Genomic DNA, 13,317 nt, shown 5'->3' with positions numbered 1-13,317 from the left:
CTCAAATGGTCTGCCGTTGCGATCACTACGTGGAAGCACTCAGACCTTAGTCAGATCCAACAGTGTGTTTGAACCAGGAGTACCTGGGAATTCACACTGAGCCAGATTACTTGTGTTATTATTCTGTTACTTCAGACTAGTTCCAGGGTGTAGAGACCACGGACCTCACATCCAAGACTAGGGAACTTGTGTTATCATTCTGTTATACTTCAGACTAGTTCCAGGGTGTAGAGACCACGGACCTCACACTCAAGACTAGGGAACTTGTATTATCATTCTGTTATATCTCAGACTAGTTCCAGGGTGTAGAGACCACGGACCTCACACCCAAGACTAGGGAACTTGTGTCATCATTCTGTTATACATCAGACTAGTTCCAGGGTGTAGAGCCCACGGACCTCACACCCAAGACTAGGCATTGTTTGATATTTGTTATGACCTGTTGCTTTCCTGACTATCCCTCTGCTTTCTGATTCGGTACCACGCATATCTGATATCACGTTGCCTAACCCTGCCTGACTTGGATACCGAATCAGCCTTCTGTCTTTGTACTTTATCTGTCTGTGTGTTGCCGACCTGGCTTGCCCGACCTCGAGAGCTATCTCTCTCCACTTAAGAGATAGTCTCCAAGATCAGTCAGTGACATCCTCCTTCAGGTGTCACTCACTCTCTGGTCCTTCCTACCTTCATGTCTAGAAAAAGAAACGGAGCGCACAATAGTGCATTACCTGTGTTTATTAATAATGGCAGATTAAAAGTTATACTCACAAGGTGTCAGAGATAAAAACGCTTCTCAGCGGTAAAGCCAACCGCTAATTGTCCCAGACAGGGCGGCAGCAGCGCACTGTGGCCAGCAGCGCGGGACCCGGTGGTCGGGAAGAGCCGTCTCGCTGTAGGGATGGGCGTGGCTATGGAGAGCTATGCGTGCAGCGTCATTACGCGTTTCGGCGCTCTGCGCCTTCGTCAGATGACGCCTGCACGCTACACGGAAGGTTATAAGCCAACCTCCGTGTGTTACCATGGTGACAATACACCATGGTATCAATGGGAAAATAAAACTTTATTCAGCCGTGGTTGGGGCGGACAGAAACCCGGGTGACAATGTTAAAAATGGCTTGTATAAGATGAAAAGCACCTCGTCATCAGCAGTGCCGGCTCACAGGGCGATGTGCGCCCTCATGTGGACAAATGTCTCAATACATATTTAGCATACAAAATCAGCTGCAGAGCACTATGATCAGTGTCCCAGACAGAAAGGGAGACCTCCCCTGGGAGCCATACATAGAACAAGTTTGTGCAAAAATTCCAAGAGTTCCATACATCGAAAACACATCAGAGAACAAACGGAGAGTCCTTACTAAATATACAGACATACAAGACTATAAAATAAACAAAGAAAATACAATTATAATATTAAAAATATATAAACAAAGTACAATATAAAACATGAAATTGCGATCAACAACGTGTGAATTGCAAATTGCAAAAATAAGACTTCTTTTAAAGACCTTAAATATACATATATATACATATATAAATACATATACATACATGTATATCAAAATATAAATTATTCATGATTAAATGAGCTTGTGGAATGTGTACCCATAAAGCCTCTATGCGAAACCTATATATAGTGTAGCCAAGGGGTAGAGGCGTGCTGGTTGTGAGGCTACATGTGTTCACATAGAGCACATGATGGTGAGCAAATCTGATGAACCATATGTCTAGTATGAACTAGAGAAGGGGCACGTGGGTTATGGGAATGACTTCACAACGAAGCCCGTTGGTAACCACCAAGGGTAATAAGTGAATGTTGGTCCTAGGTGCATAGGAGATAAACCTACCCGATTGGTTTAGAACATGTGGACTTTGGGACATGGAAAATGTTTAGGGTCAATAAATATAAATATAAGAACGTGTCACACTTGGTAGTATGAACCTTATGAGAGATGGAAGGATATACGTGGGCCTTCACCTTGAATCCTTCCCCATAATGGGTGGGGGGGGGGGGGAGGGGAGGGAGGAGAGGGGGGAGGTGGGTTTGAGGGGGGAGGGGGGGGGAGGAAGGAAAAAGGGGGGGGGGTTGGGGAAAAGGAGGGGGAGGGAGGAGGAGGGGGAGGGGAGAAGGGGAGAACATTTGTGAGGCCATAATTGTGGCCGAACTGTAAGTGGGTGGAAAATGAACACTGATGGGAGCCACTACAGCATGTGGACAAGGAATAAAATGATGTGGAGCTACTGATATGCAGCTAGGTCTTGCTCAAAGCCTACTAGGGCCATAGCCTATTCTATAATATACTCACCACCCTCATCTAGTGCGATAACTGCTAGGGGGTGGGGATGCTGTGAAGAAAAGGAACAAAAGAGAAAAAAAGGATCAGACATTAATGCACCAATTCAAAATGAGTTACAGTCTTAAAGGAATTTTTTACAAGTATGTTGAGATTTCAAGGCTCTCATTAAGACCATTGGGACTGAGCGCATTCATTTTAAATATCCAAAAAGTCTCGCGTTCACATAATTTGCGGTATCTTTCCCCTTGGTGTAAGTTTTTTGGGGTTACTTCAAGTCCCATTATTCTAAGGGTGGAGACAGAGCTTTCATGATGTTCCTTGAAGTGGCGGGGAACACTATGTTTCTCACTTTCGTCTAAAATGTTTCGCTTGTGTTCCCCAAATCTCTGTCTGAGGGGGCGAGTTGTGCGGCCTACATATACTTTTGGGCAACCGCAGGTCAAGAGGTATACGACATAGTCGCTCCCACATGTTATGAAGTCTCTTAGTGTGGAAGTATGCTGTTTCCCATCAGTAATCTCTTTTGCTCGATGTTGTATAAAGGGACAACAGCCACATCTCTTAACATGGCACTTAAAATTCCCCACTACCGCAGGGAACATGCTTTGAGGTTTCTCTACAATCTTTCTTATATTGCTGGGCGCAATTGTATTTTTGACCGATCTGGCTTTTTTAAAAATAATTGTTGGGCAATCAGGAATGATGTTCTTCAAAAGAGGGTCTTGTTTTAAAATGGACCAGTTTTGAGTTATTATGGACTTGATTTTGTTATGTCCAGCAGAAAAAGGGGTAACAAAAGATAGATTGGGTTGGTGGGTAATATCTGTTTCTGGCTTATTCTTACAAGTGGGTATTCTCTTAAATTCATCCTGTGTGATCTGTATATGCTTTGAATTGTATCCCTTATCCAGAAATTTTTTACTTAGCCATTCCCCTTGATTAGCATAGTCAGTATCTGATGTACAGTTCCTACGCAACCTGCAAAACTGACTCCTTGGGATGTTCCGGATCCACTTTGCACTATGACAACTACTGGCATGTAAATATGAGTTCCCTGCTGTGGGCTTGAAATGTGTTCTAGAACAAATCTGCCCACCTTCATCAGGGTAAAGTTCCAGGTCAAGAAATACTATCTCACTCTCAGAGGTTACATGAGTAAAGGCTAGACTAAACGCATTAGTATTGCACATTTTGACAAATTGTTCAAAGGTGTCGGTGTCTCCGTCCCAAATGATCAGGATGTCATCAATATAACGGGTGTAAAATACTAGATGTTTTGCATATGGGTTAGATGACCATATGTGTTTATTTTCCCAATATGACATGTACAAGTTAGCGAAGCTTGGGGCAAATCCTGCCCCCATCGACGTGCCACAAACTTGTAAGTACAATTTGTCCATAAAGCTGAAGTAGTTGTGAGATAAAGCATATTGCAACAAATCTAGAATAAACTGACCCTGTAAAAAAGAGAATGTTCCGTCCTGAATCAAGAAATATTGGACCGCCTCTATACCCTTTTCATGTGGGATGGTGGTATACAATGATGTTACATCTAGGGAAGCCCATAGGTACCTCTTGTCCCATTTATAATTTCGTAGCATGTCCATAACATGTAAAGAGTCCCGTGTGTAAGCCTGAGTCTGTAATACAATGGGTTGGAGGAAGAAATCCACATAGGAAGAGATGTTGGCAACCAATCCCTCCATCCCTGCAACTATGGGCCTTCCTGGTGGATCTGAGGCATCTTTATGGATTTTTGGTATATGATAAAAATATGGTATAGAAGGATGACTAGGTACCAAAAATCTTTTCTCATGTTCATTCACGATGCCATTACGGAATGCTTTGTCTACCAGGCACTGCAAATCACTTGTGAAACCTGGTGTGGGATCTTTAGATAACATTTGATATGTTGATGAATCTGAGAGTAATCTGAGTCCCTCATTATGATACTTAGCGTAGTCCATTAGTACAATTCCCCCGCCCTTATCCGCTTGTCTGATAACAATTTGTTTATTATCTGTAAATTGTTTAAGAGCTTTTTTCTCAGCAGGGTTTAAGTTGGAATAGGCTTTTTGAGAACCTTCTTTACATATATTTTTAAATTGATCTAGCACAACCTGATAGTAGGTATTCAGGAATTGGCCCCTAGAGTGGATTGGATAAAATACCGACTTGGGGTGAAAACTGGTGTGTTGGATGTTAGTGTCCGGCACGAATTGTAGCCAGTCATCCTCACTAGTGATAGGAACAACTGAACATGGCTCGTCTTCTCTCTCGCTCTGTATAGAAACATTTTCTATGAGATTGGACACTTCTATTCTTTCTTTTTCTCTTTTGGAGGCAAAGAACCTCTTGATAGTCAATGTTCTAATGAATCTGTGCAAGTCTTTATATAATTGAAATTCGTTAGGCTTAGCTGTAGGGGCAAAATTAAGGCCCTTATTTAGCAATGAGGTTTCGCTAGCTGTGAGTGTATGTGATGACAAGTTGAATATCTTTACGGTGGAATCAGCGTTATTGAATTCCCTGAGCCTTTTCTTTCTCTCTTGGATGGCTCGCCCTCCTCTGTTCCCCCTTCTGACTCTTCTAAGCCTCTTTTTCTCAGGGTCCCCTGGATCGATGTGGGGTTCACCCCTAAAAAATGATCCTGTCCTGGGTCCCTCATCCCCCCCTCCGGACTTAATGCTTTCAGGGATGGGCCAAGGGGATCAGGACTGGTTTTACGGGCCTGATGAGGGGATCCTCCCGACTTGTGTGTCCCTTTTTTGGGGTCTTTGGGGGGGGTACCTGGCTGTCTATGTTCCCAGTTGTCAGACCGTTTGGGGATGGCCCCCTCCCTTTCGCCCCTCATCCTATCACGGTACCTTTCAAGATACCCAGAAACTGAATTGTCTCTCGTTCTTGTGCCCTTTGGAATGGGGGACCTTTTATGTGAGAGATGTTTGGGGCTCCTGTCTCTCATCCTACCAACCTGTGCTTTCATACTAAATTTATTATTAGTTGCAGATGGGTATGATTTGTGTATGATTGCTCCCAGTCTACCGTCATATTTTTTATATCTTTCAGTATATTGTATTGGGTGGTCATATTTGTAGGGACGTTTACGGGTCCTGGGAGTGAAATTGTTCATTCTCGTATGGTATCTCGGACTCTCAGATCTTTTAGGGAGCCTATCATTAACTTTTTGCATCCCTGATGGAGGTATGGACCTCCTATTATAGCCTGATTCTGTTACGGGATTTTTGGTGGTTATTGAGGGGGGGGGAGAGATCTTTCTTCCTTCATTTCCCCATTTGAAGATATTACCTGTTGCATAATCTCTTTTATCCCTTTCAAATTTTTTCAGTTTTTTGGAAATCAGTTCGGTTTCGATAGTTTGGGTAGCTAGATCTATTTTTTCCTTCCACTCAGTAAACTCCCTCATATCGCTGAATGGAGTCAGATTGGTTTCTATTTCTGGGATAGCTTTACGTATTTTAATTAAGTTCCTTTCCCGCTGAACTACGACTATCTTCATCCACTTTTCAGTGCATTCGATAGCCGCTTCTTCCCAGATAAGGTGCAAGTCAGGGTCCAAAAAGTCACAGTCTTTCTTATTCCTCATGCCTCTTGGGGCGATTTGTACAGAGATATATTCTGAGAGAAAAGAGGAATCGATCCACTGCGTACTTTCATATCTCCTGGCATTTTCTAACTCCCTAAATAGTGAAACCATAAAAGGTCCCCCATTCCAAAGGGCACAAGAACGAGAGACAATTCAGTTTCTGGGTATCTTGAAAGGTACCGTGATAGGATGAGGGGCGAAAGGGAGGGGGCCATCCCCAAACGGTCTGACAACTGGGAACATAGACAGCCAGGTACCCCCCCCAAAGACCCCAAAAAAGGGACACACAAGTCGGGAGGATCCCCTCATCAGGCCCGTAAAACCAGTCCTGATCCCCTTGGCCCATCCCTGAAAGCATTAAGTCCGGAGGGGGGGATGAGGGACCCAGGACAGGATCATTTTTTAGGGGTGAACCCCACATCGATCCAGGGGACCCTGAGAAAAAGAGGCTTAGAAGAGTCAGAAGGGGGAACAGAGGAGGGCGAGCCATCCAAGAGAGAAAGAAAAGGCTCAGGGAATTCAATAACGCTGATTCCACCGTAAAGATATTCAACTTGTCATCACATACACTCACAGCTAGCGAAACCTCATTGCTAAATAAGGGCCTTAATTTTGCCCCTACAGCTAAGCCTAACGAATTTCAATTATATAAAGACTTGCACAGATTCATTAGAACATTGACTATCAAGAGGTTCTTTGCCTCCAAAAGAGAAAAAGAAAGAATAGAAGTGTCCAATCTCATAGAAAATGTTTCTATACAGAGCGAGAGAGAAGACGAGCCATGTTCAGTTGTTCCTATCACTAGTGAGGATGACTGGCTACAATTCGTGCCGGACACTAACATCCAACACACCAGTTTTCACCCCAAGTCGGTATTTTATCCAATCCACTCTAGGGGCCAATTCCTGAATACCTACTATCAGGTTGTGCTAGATCAATTTAAAAATATATGTAAAGAAGGTTCTCAAAAAGCCTATTCCAACTTAAACCCTGCTGAGAAAAAAGCTCTTAAACAATTTACAGATAATAAACAAATTGTTATCAGACAAGCGGATAAGGGCGGGGGAATTGTACTAATGGACTACGCTAAGTATCATAATGAGGGACTCAGATTACTCTCAGATTCATCAACATATCAAATGTTATCTAAAGATCCCACACCAGGTTTCACAAGTGATTTGCAGTGCCTGGTAGACAAAGCATTCCGTAATGGCATCGTGAATGAACATGAGAAAAGATTTTTGGTACCTAGTCATCCTTCTATACCATATTTTTATCATATACCGAAAATCCATAAAGATGCCTCAGATCCACCAGGAAGGCCCATAGTTGCAGGGATGGAGGGATTGGTTGCCAACATCTCTTCCTATGTGGATTTCTTCCTCCAACCCATTGTATTACAGACTCAGGCTTACACACGGGACTCTTTACATGTTATGGACATGCTACGAAATTATAAATGGGACAAGAGGTACCTATGGGCTTCCCTAGATGTAACATCATTGTATACCACCATCCCACATGAAAAGGGTATAGAGGCGGTCCAATATTTCTTGATTCAGGACGGAACATTCTCTTTTTTACAGGGTCAGTTTATTCTAGATTTGTTGCAATATGCTTTATCTCACAACTACTTCAGCTTTATGGACAAATTGTACTTACAAGTTTGTGGCACGTCGATGGGGGCAGGATTTGCCCCAAGCTTCGCTAACTTGTACATGTCATATTGGGAAAATGAACACATATGGTCATCTAACCCATATGCAAAACATCTAGTATTTTACACCCGTTATATTGATGACATCCTGATCATTTGGGACGGAGACACCGACACCTTTGAACAATTTGTCAAAATGTGCAATACTAATGCGTTTAGTCTAGCCTTTACTCATGTAACCTCTGAGAGTGAGATAGTATTTCTTGACCTGGAACTTTACCCTGATGAAGGTGGGCAGATTTGTTCTAGAACACATTTCAAGCCCACAGCAGGGAACTCATATTTACATGCCAGTAGTTGTCATAGTGCAAAGTGGATCCGGAACATCCCAAGGAGTCAGTTTTGCAGGTTGCGTAGGAACTGTACATCAGATACTGACTATGCTAATCAAGGGGAATGGCTAAGTAAAAAATTTCTGGATAAGGGATACAATTCAAAGCATATACAGATCACACAGGATGAATTTAAGAGAATACCCACTTGTAAGAATAAGCCAGAAACAGATATTACCCACCAACCCAATCTATCTTTTGTTACCCCTTTTTCTGCTGGACATAACAAAATCAAGTCCATAATAACTCAAAACTGGCCCATTTTAAAACAAGACCCTCTTTTGAAGAACATCATTCCTGATTGCCCAACAATTATTTTTAAAAAAGCCAGATCGGTCAAAAATACAATTGCGCCCAGCAATATAAGAAAGATTGTAGAGAAACCTCAAAGCATGTTCCCTGCGGTAGTGGGGAATTTTAAGTGCCATGTTAAGAGATGTGGCTGTTGTCCCTTTATACAACATCGAGCAAAAGAGATTACTGATGGGAAACAGCATACTTCCACACTAAGAGACTTCATAACATGTGGGAGCGACTATGTCGTATACCTCTTGACCTGCGGTTGCCCAAAAGTATATGTAGGCCGCACAACTCGCCCCCTCAGACAGAGATTTGGGGAACACAAGCGAAACATTTTAGACGAAAGTGAGAAACATAGTGTTCCCCGCCACTTCAAGGAACATCATGAAAGCTCTGTCTCCACCCTTAGAATAATGGGACTTGAAGTAACCCCAAAAAACTTACACCAAGGGGAAAGATACCGCAAATTATGTGAACGCGAGACTTTTTGGATATTTAAAATGAATGCGCTCAGTCCCAATGGTCTTAATGAGAGCCTTGAAATCTCAACATACTTGTAAAAAATTCCTTTAAGACTGTAACTCATTTTGAATTGGTGCATTAATGTCTGATCCTTTTTTTCTCTTTTGTTCCTTTTCTTCACAGCATCCCCACCCCCTAGCAGTTATCGCACTAGATGAGGGTGGTGAGTATATTATAGAATAGGCTATGGCCCTAGTAGGCTTTGAGCAAGACCTAGCTGCATATCAGTAGCTCCACATCATTTTATTCCTTGTCCACATGCTGTAGTGGCTCCCATCAGTGTTCATTTTCCACCCACTTACAGTTCGGCCACAATTATGGCCTCACAAATGTTCTCCCCTTCTCCCCTCCCCCTCCTCCTCCCTCCCCCTCCTTTTCCCCAACCCCCCCCCCCCTTATTCCTTCCTCCCCCCCCCTCCCCCCTCAAACCCACCTCTCCCCTCTCCTCCCTCCCCTCCCCCCCCCCCCCCACCCACCCATTATGGGGAAGGATTCAAGGTGAAGGCCCACGTATATCCTTCCATCTCTCATAAGGTTCATACTACCAAGTGTGACACGTTCTTATATTTATATTTATTGACCCTAAACATTTTCCATGTCCCAAAGTCCACATGTTCTAAACCAATCGGGTAGGTTTATCTCCTATGCACCTAGGACCAACATTCACTTATTACCCTTGGTGGTTACCAACGGGCTTCGTTGTGAAGTCATTCCCATAACCCACGTGCCCCTTCTCTAGTTCATACTAGACATATGGTTCATCAGATTTGCTCACCATCATGTGCTCTATGTGAACACATGTAGCCTCACAACCAGCACGCCTCTACCCCTTGGCTACACTATATATAGGTTTCGCATAGAGGCTTTATGGGTACACATTCCACAAGCTCATTTAATCATGAATAATTTATATTTTGATATACATGTATGTATATGTATTTATATATGTATATATATGTATATTTAAGGTCTTTAAAAGAAGTCTTATTTTTGCAATTTGCAATTCACACGTTGTTGATCGCAATTTCATGTTTTATATTGTACTTTGTTTATATATTTTTAATATTATAATTGTATTTTCTTTGTTTATTTTATAGTCTTGTATGTCTGTATATTTAGTAAGGACTCTCCGTTTGTTCTCTGATGTGTTTTCGATGTATGGAACTCTTGGAATTTTTGCACAAACTTGTTCTATGTATGGCTCCCAGGGGAGGTCTCCCTTTCTGTCTGGGACACTGATCATAGTGCTCTGCAGCTGATTTTGTATGCTAAATATGTATTGAGACATTTGTCCACATGAGGGCGCACATCGCCCTGTGAGCCGGCACTGCTGATGACGAGGTGCTTTTCATCTTATACAAGCCATTTTTAACATTGTCACCCGGGTTTCTGTCCGCCCCAACCACGGCTGAATAAAGTTTTATTTTCCCATTGATACCATGGTGTATTGTCACCATGGTAACACACGGAGGTTGGCTTATAACCTTCCGTGTAGCGTGCAGGCGTCATCTGACGAAGGCGCAGAGCGCCGAAACGCGTAATGACGCTGCACGCATAGCTCTCCATAGCCACGCCCATCCCTACAGCGAGACGGCTCTTCCCGACCACCGGGTCCCGCGCTGCTGGCCACAGTGCGCTGCTGCCGCCCTGTCTGGGACAATTAGCGGTTGGCTTTACCGCTGAGAAGCGTTTTTATCTCTGACACCTTGTGAGTATAACTTTTAATCTGCCATTATTAATAAACACAGGTAATGCACTATTGTGCGCTCCGTTTCTTTTTCTAGACATTTTGCTTCACCCTATCGTCTGGAGCAGCACTGTACATTACTCTCTTTAACAAGGAAGACCCACCACTGTGTATGTGTGCCTGCAGCCTCCGGAGAGGAGCGCAAGGATTTTTTGTGACCTTCCTACCTTCAGCCTGACTCCACCCCTTGGAGAGTCTCAGGCTGCTGGAAAGTTTCTGTACCCTCCATAGCAGTATCTTCTGTACTGCTTAGGGTCACCTGTTCATCAGGTGGGTTGCTCAAAGTCATACTGTTACACCAAACACTCACCATATATATATCTAGAGGTATCTAGAGGTGTCCAGAGGTTAGCACTATATCTGTATTATTGGTGATTCTGCAGATCATCAATAATCAGATTCTCTCTGCGTGCCGACACCGATCGTTACACATCTCTGTGTGTGTGTGTATCCACAGCATATGTCGCTAGGCCCCGCATATGAAACTCGCCCCAGGCCCCGCGTACTCTAAGGCCACCTCTGGTCTCCGATTAACAAATGAGATAGGGACTGTAGGTTCATTCTTCACCTGAATCCATTCTCTTTTGCCCCCCTCTGTTCTCCCATTGCCTCTTTTGTACCAATCCTGGCTACAAAGGATGTACGTACGTAGAATCGTGTGTGGAACTCGTGAAAGCATATATATATATATATATATATATATATATATATATATATATATATATATATATATATATATATCTTTATATATATATATATATACAGTGGTGTGAAAAACTATTTGCCCCCTTCCTGATTTCTTATTCTTTTGCATGTTTGTCACACTTAAATGTTTCTGCTCATCAAAAACCGTTAACTATTAGTCAAAGATAACATCATTGAACACAAAATGCAGCTTTAAATGATGGTTTTTATTATTTAGTGAGAAAAAAACTCAAAACCTACATGGCCCTGTGTGAAAAAGTGATTGCCCCCCTTGTTAAAAAATAACTTAACTGTGGGTTATCACACCTGAGTTCAATTTCTGTAGTCACCCCCAGGCCTGATCACTGCCACACCTGTTTCAATCAAGAAATCACTTCAAGAAAACACCTCAAAAGCTATCATGCCAAGATCCGAAGAAATTCAGAAACAAATGAGAACAAAAGTACTGTAATTTAGATCTATCAGTCTGGTAAAGGTTATAAAGCCATTTCTAAAGCTTTGGGACTCCAGCGAACCACAGTGAGAGCCATTATCCACAAATGGCAAAAACATGGAACAGTGATGAACCTTTCCAGGAGTGGCCGGCCGGCCGACCAAAATTACCCTAAGAGCGCAGAGAAAACTCATCCGAGAGGCCACAAAAGACCCCAGGACAACATCTAAAGAACTGCAGGCCTCACTTGCCTCAATTAAGGTCAGTGTTCACGACTCCACCATAAGAAAGAGACTGGGAAAAAACGGCCTGCATGCCAGATATCCAAGGCGCAAACAACTTTTAAGCAAAAAGAACATTAAGGCTTGTCTCAACTTTGCTTAAAAAACATCTCAATGATTGCCAAGACTTTTGGGAAAATACCTTGTGGACCGATAAGACAAAAGTTGAACTTTTTGGAAGGTGCGTGTCCCGTTACATCTGGCATAGAAGTAACACAGCATTTCAGCAAAAGAACTTCATACCAACAGTAAAATATGGTGGTGGTAGTGTGATGGTCTGGGGTTGTTTTGCTGCTTCAGGACCTGGAAGGCTTGCTGTGATAGATGGAACCATGAATTCTACTGTCTACCAAAAAATCCTGAAGGAGAATGTCCGGCCATCTGTTCGTCAACTCAAGCTGAAGCGATCTTGGGTGCTGCAGCAGGACAATGACCCAAAACACAGCAGCAAATCCACCTCTGAATTGCTGAAGAAAAACAAAATGAAGACTTTGGAGTGGCCTAGTCAAAGTCCAGACCTGAATCCTATTGAGATGTTGTGGCATGACCTTAAAAAGGCAGTTCATGCTAGAAAACCCTCAAATAAAGCTGAATTACAACAATTCTGCAAAGATGAGTGGGCCAAAATTCCTCCAGAGCACCGTAAAAGACTCGTTGCAAGTTATCTCAAACCCTTGATTGCAGTTATTGCTGCTAAGGGTGGCCCAACCAGTTATTAGGTTCAGGGGGCAATTTCTTTTTCACACAAGGCCGTGTAGGTTTTGAGTATTTTTTCTCACTAAATAATAAAAACCATCATTTAAAACTGCATTTTGTGTTCAATGATGTTATCTTTGACCAGGGCTGCCATCAGAAATTTTAGGGCCCCTCACCCACCATAAGGTTGGGGCCCCCCACCCACCATAAGGTTGGGCCCCCCCCCCCCCCCCCACTGAGCCACCCCATCCCGTGCCCGCCAGCAAGTGCCTTCATACCGGGAGCATAGGATTAAGGACACCTTAGTGGAAAAAAAAAATAATAAAGCGACCCCCCCCCCCCCAAAGCTTACTTCTGAGTCGGTGTGGTTGCTGCCCGGCGAAGCAAATCCTTGTATGCATTCACGTGGCCAGGAGCGCTCTGCGCAGGCACACTAGGTAGCAGTGATGTCACAACTACGTCGTGTGCCTGCACAAAGCGCTCCCTACTGGCTGCATGAATGCTTACAAGGATACGCTTCCTGGGCCGCGCCTGCGCAGTAAGCTGCGACCACCCCGACCCAGAAGGGGGTTGCTATAGATTAATGGAGTGGGACAAAGTAGAACTAGGGAGTGGTGGGCATGAGGAGAGCCCGCTAAACATGCCTACTCCCCCCCCCCCCCCCCGTTTTTCATTTTATT

Source organism: Hyperolius riggenbachi, chromosome 6, assembly GCF_040937935.1.
Source record: "Hyperolius riggenbachi isolate aHypRig1 chromosome 6, aHypRig1.pri, whole genome shotgun sequence".
Classification (NCBI taxonomy): domain Eukaryota; kingdom Metazoa; phylum Chordata; class Amphibia; order Anura; family Hyperoliidae; genus Hyperolius; species Hyperolius riggenbachi.
Note: the sequence above shows the minus strand (reverse complement) of the source record.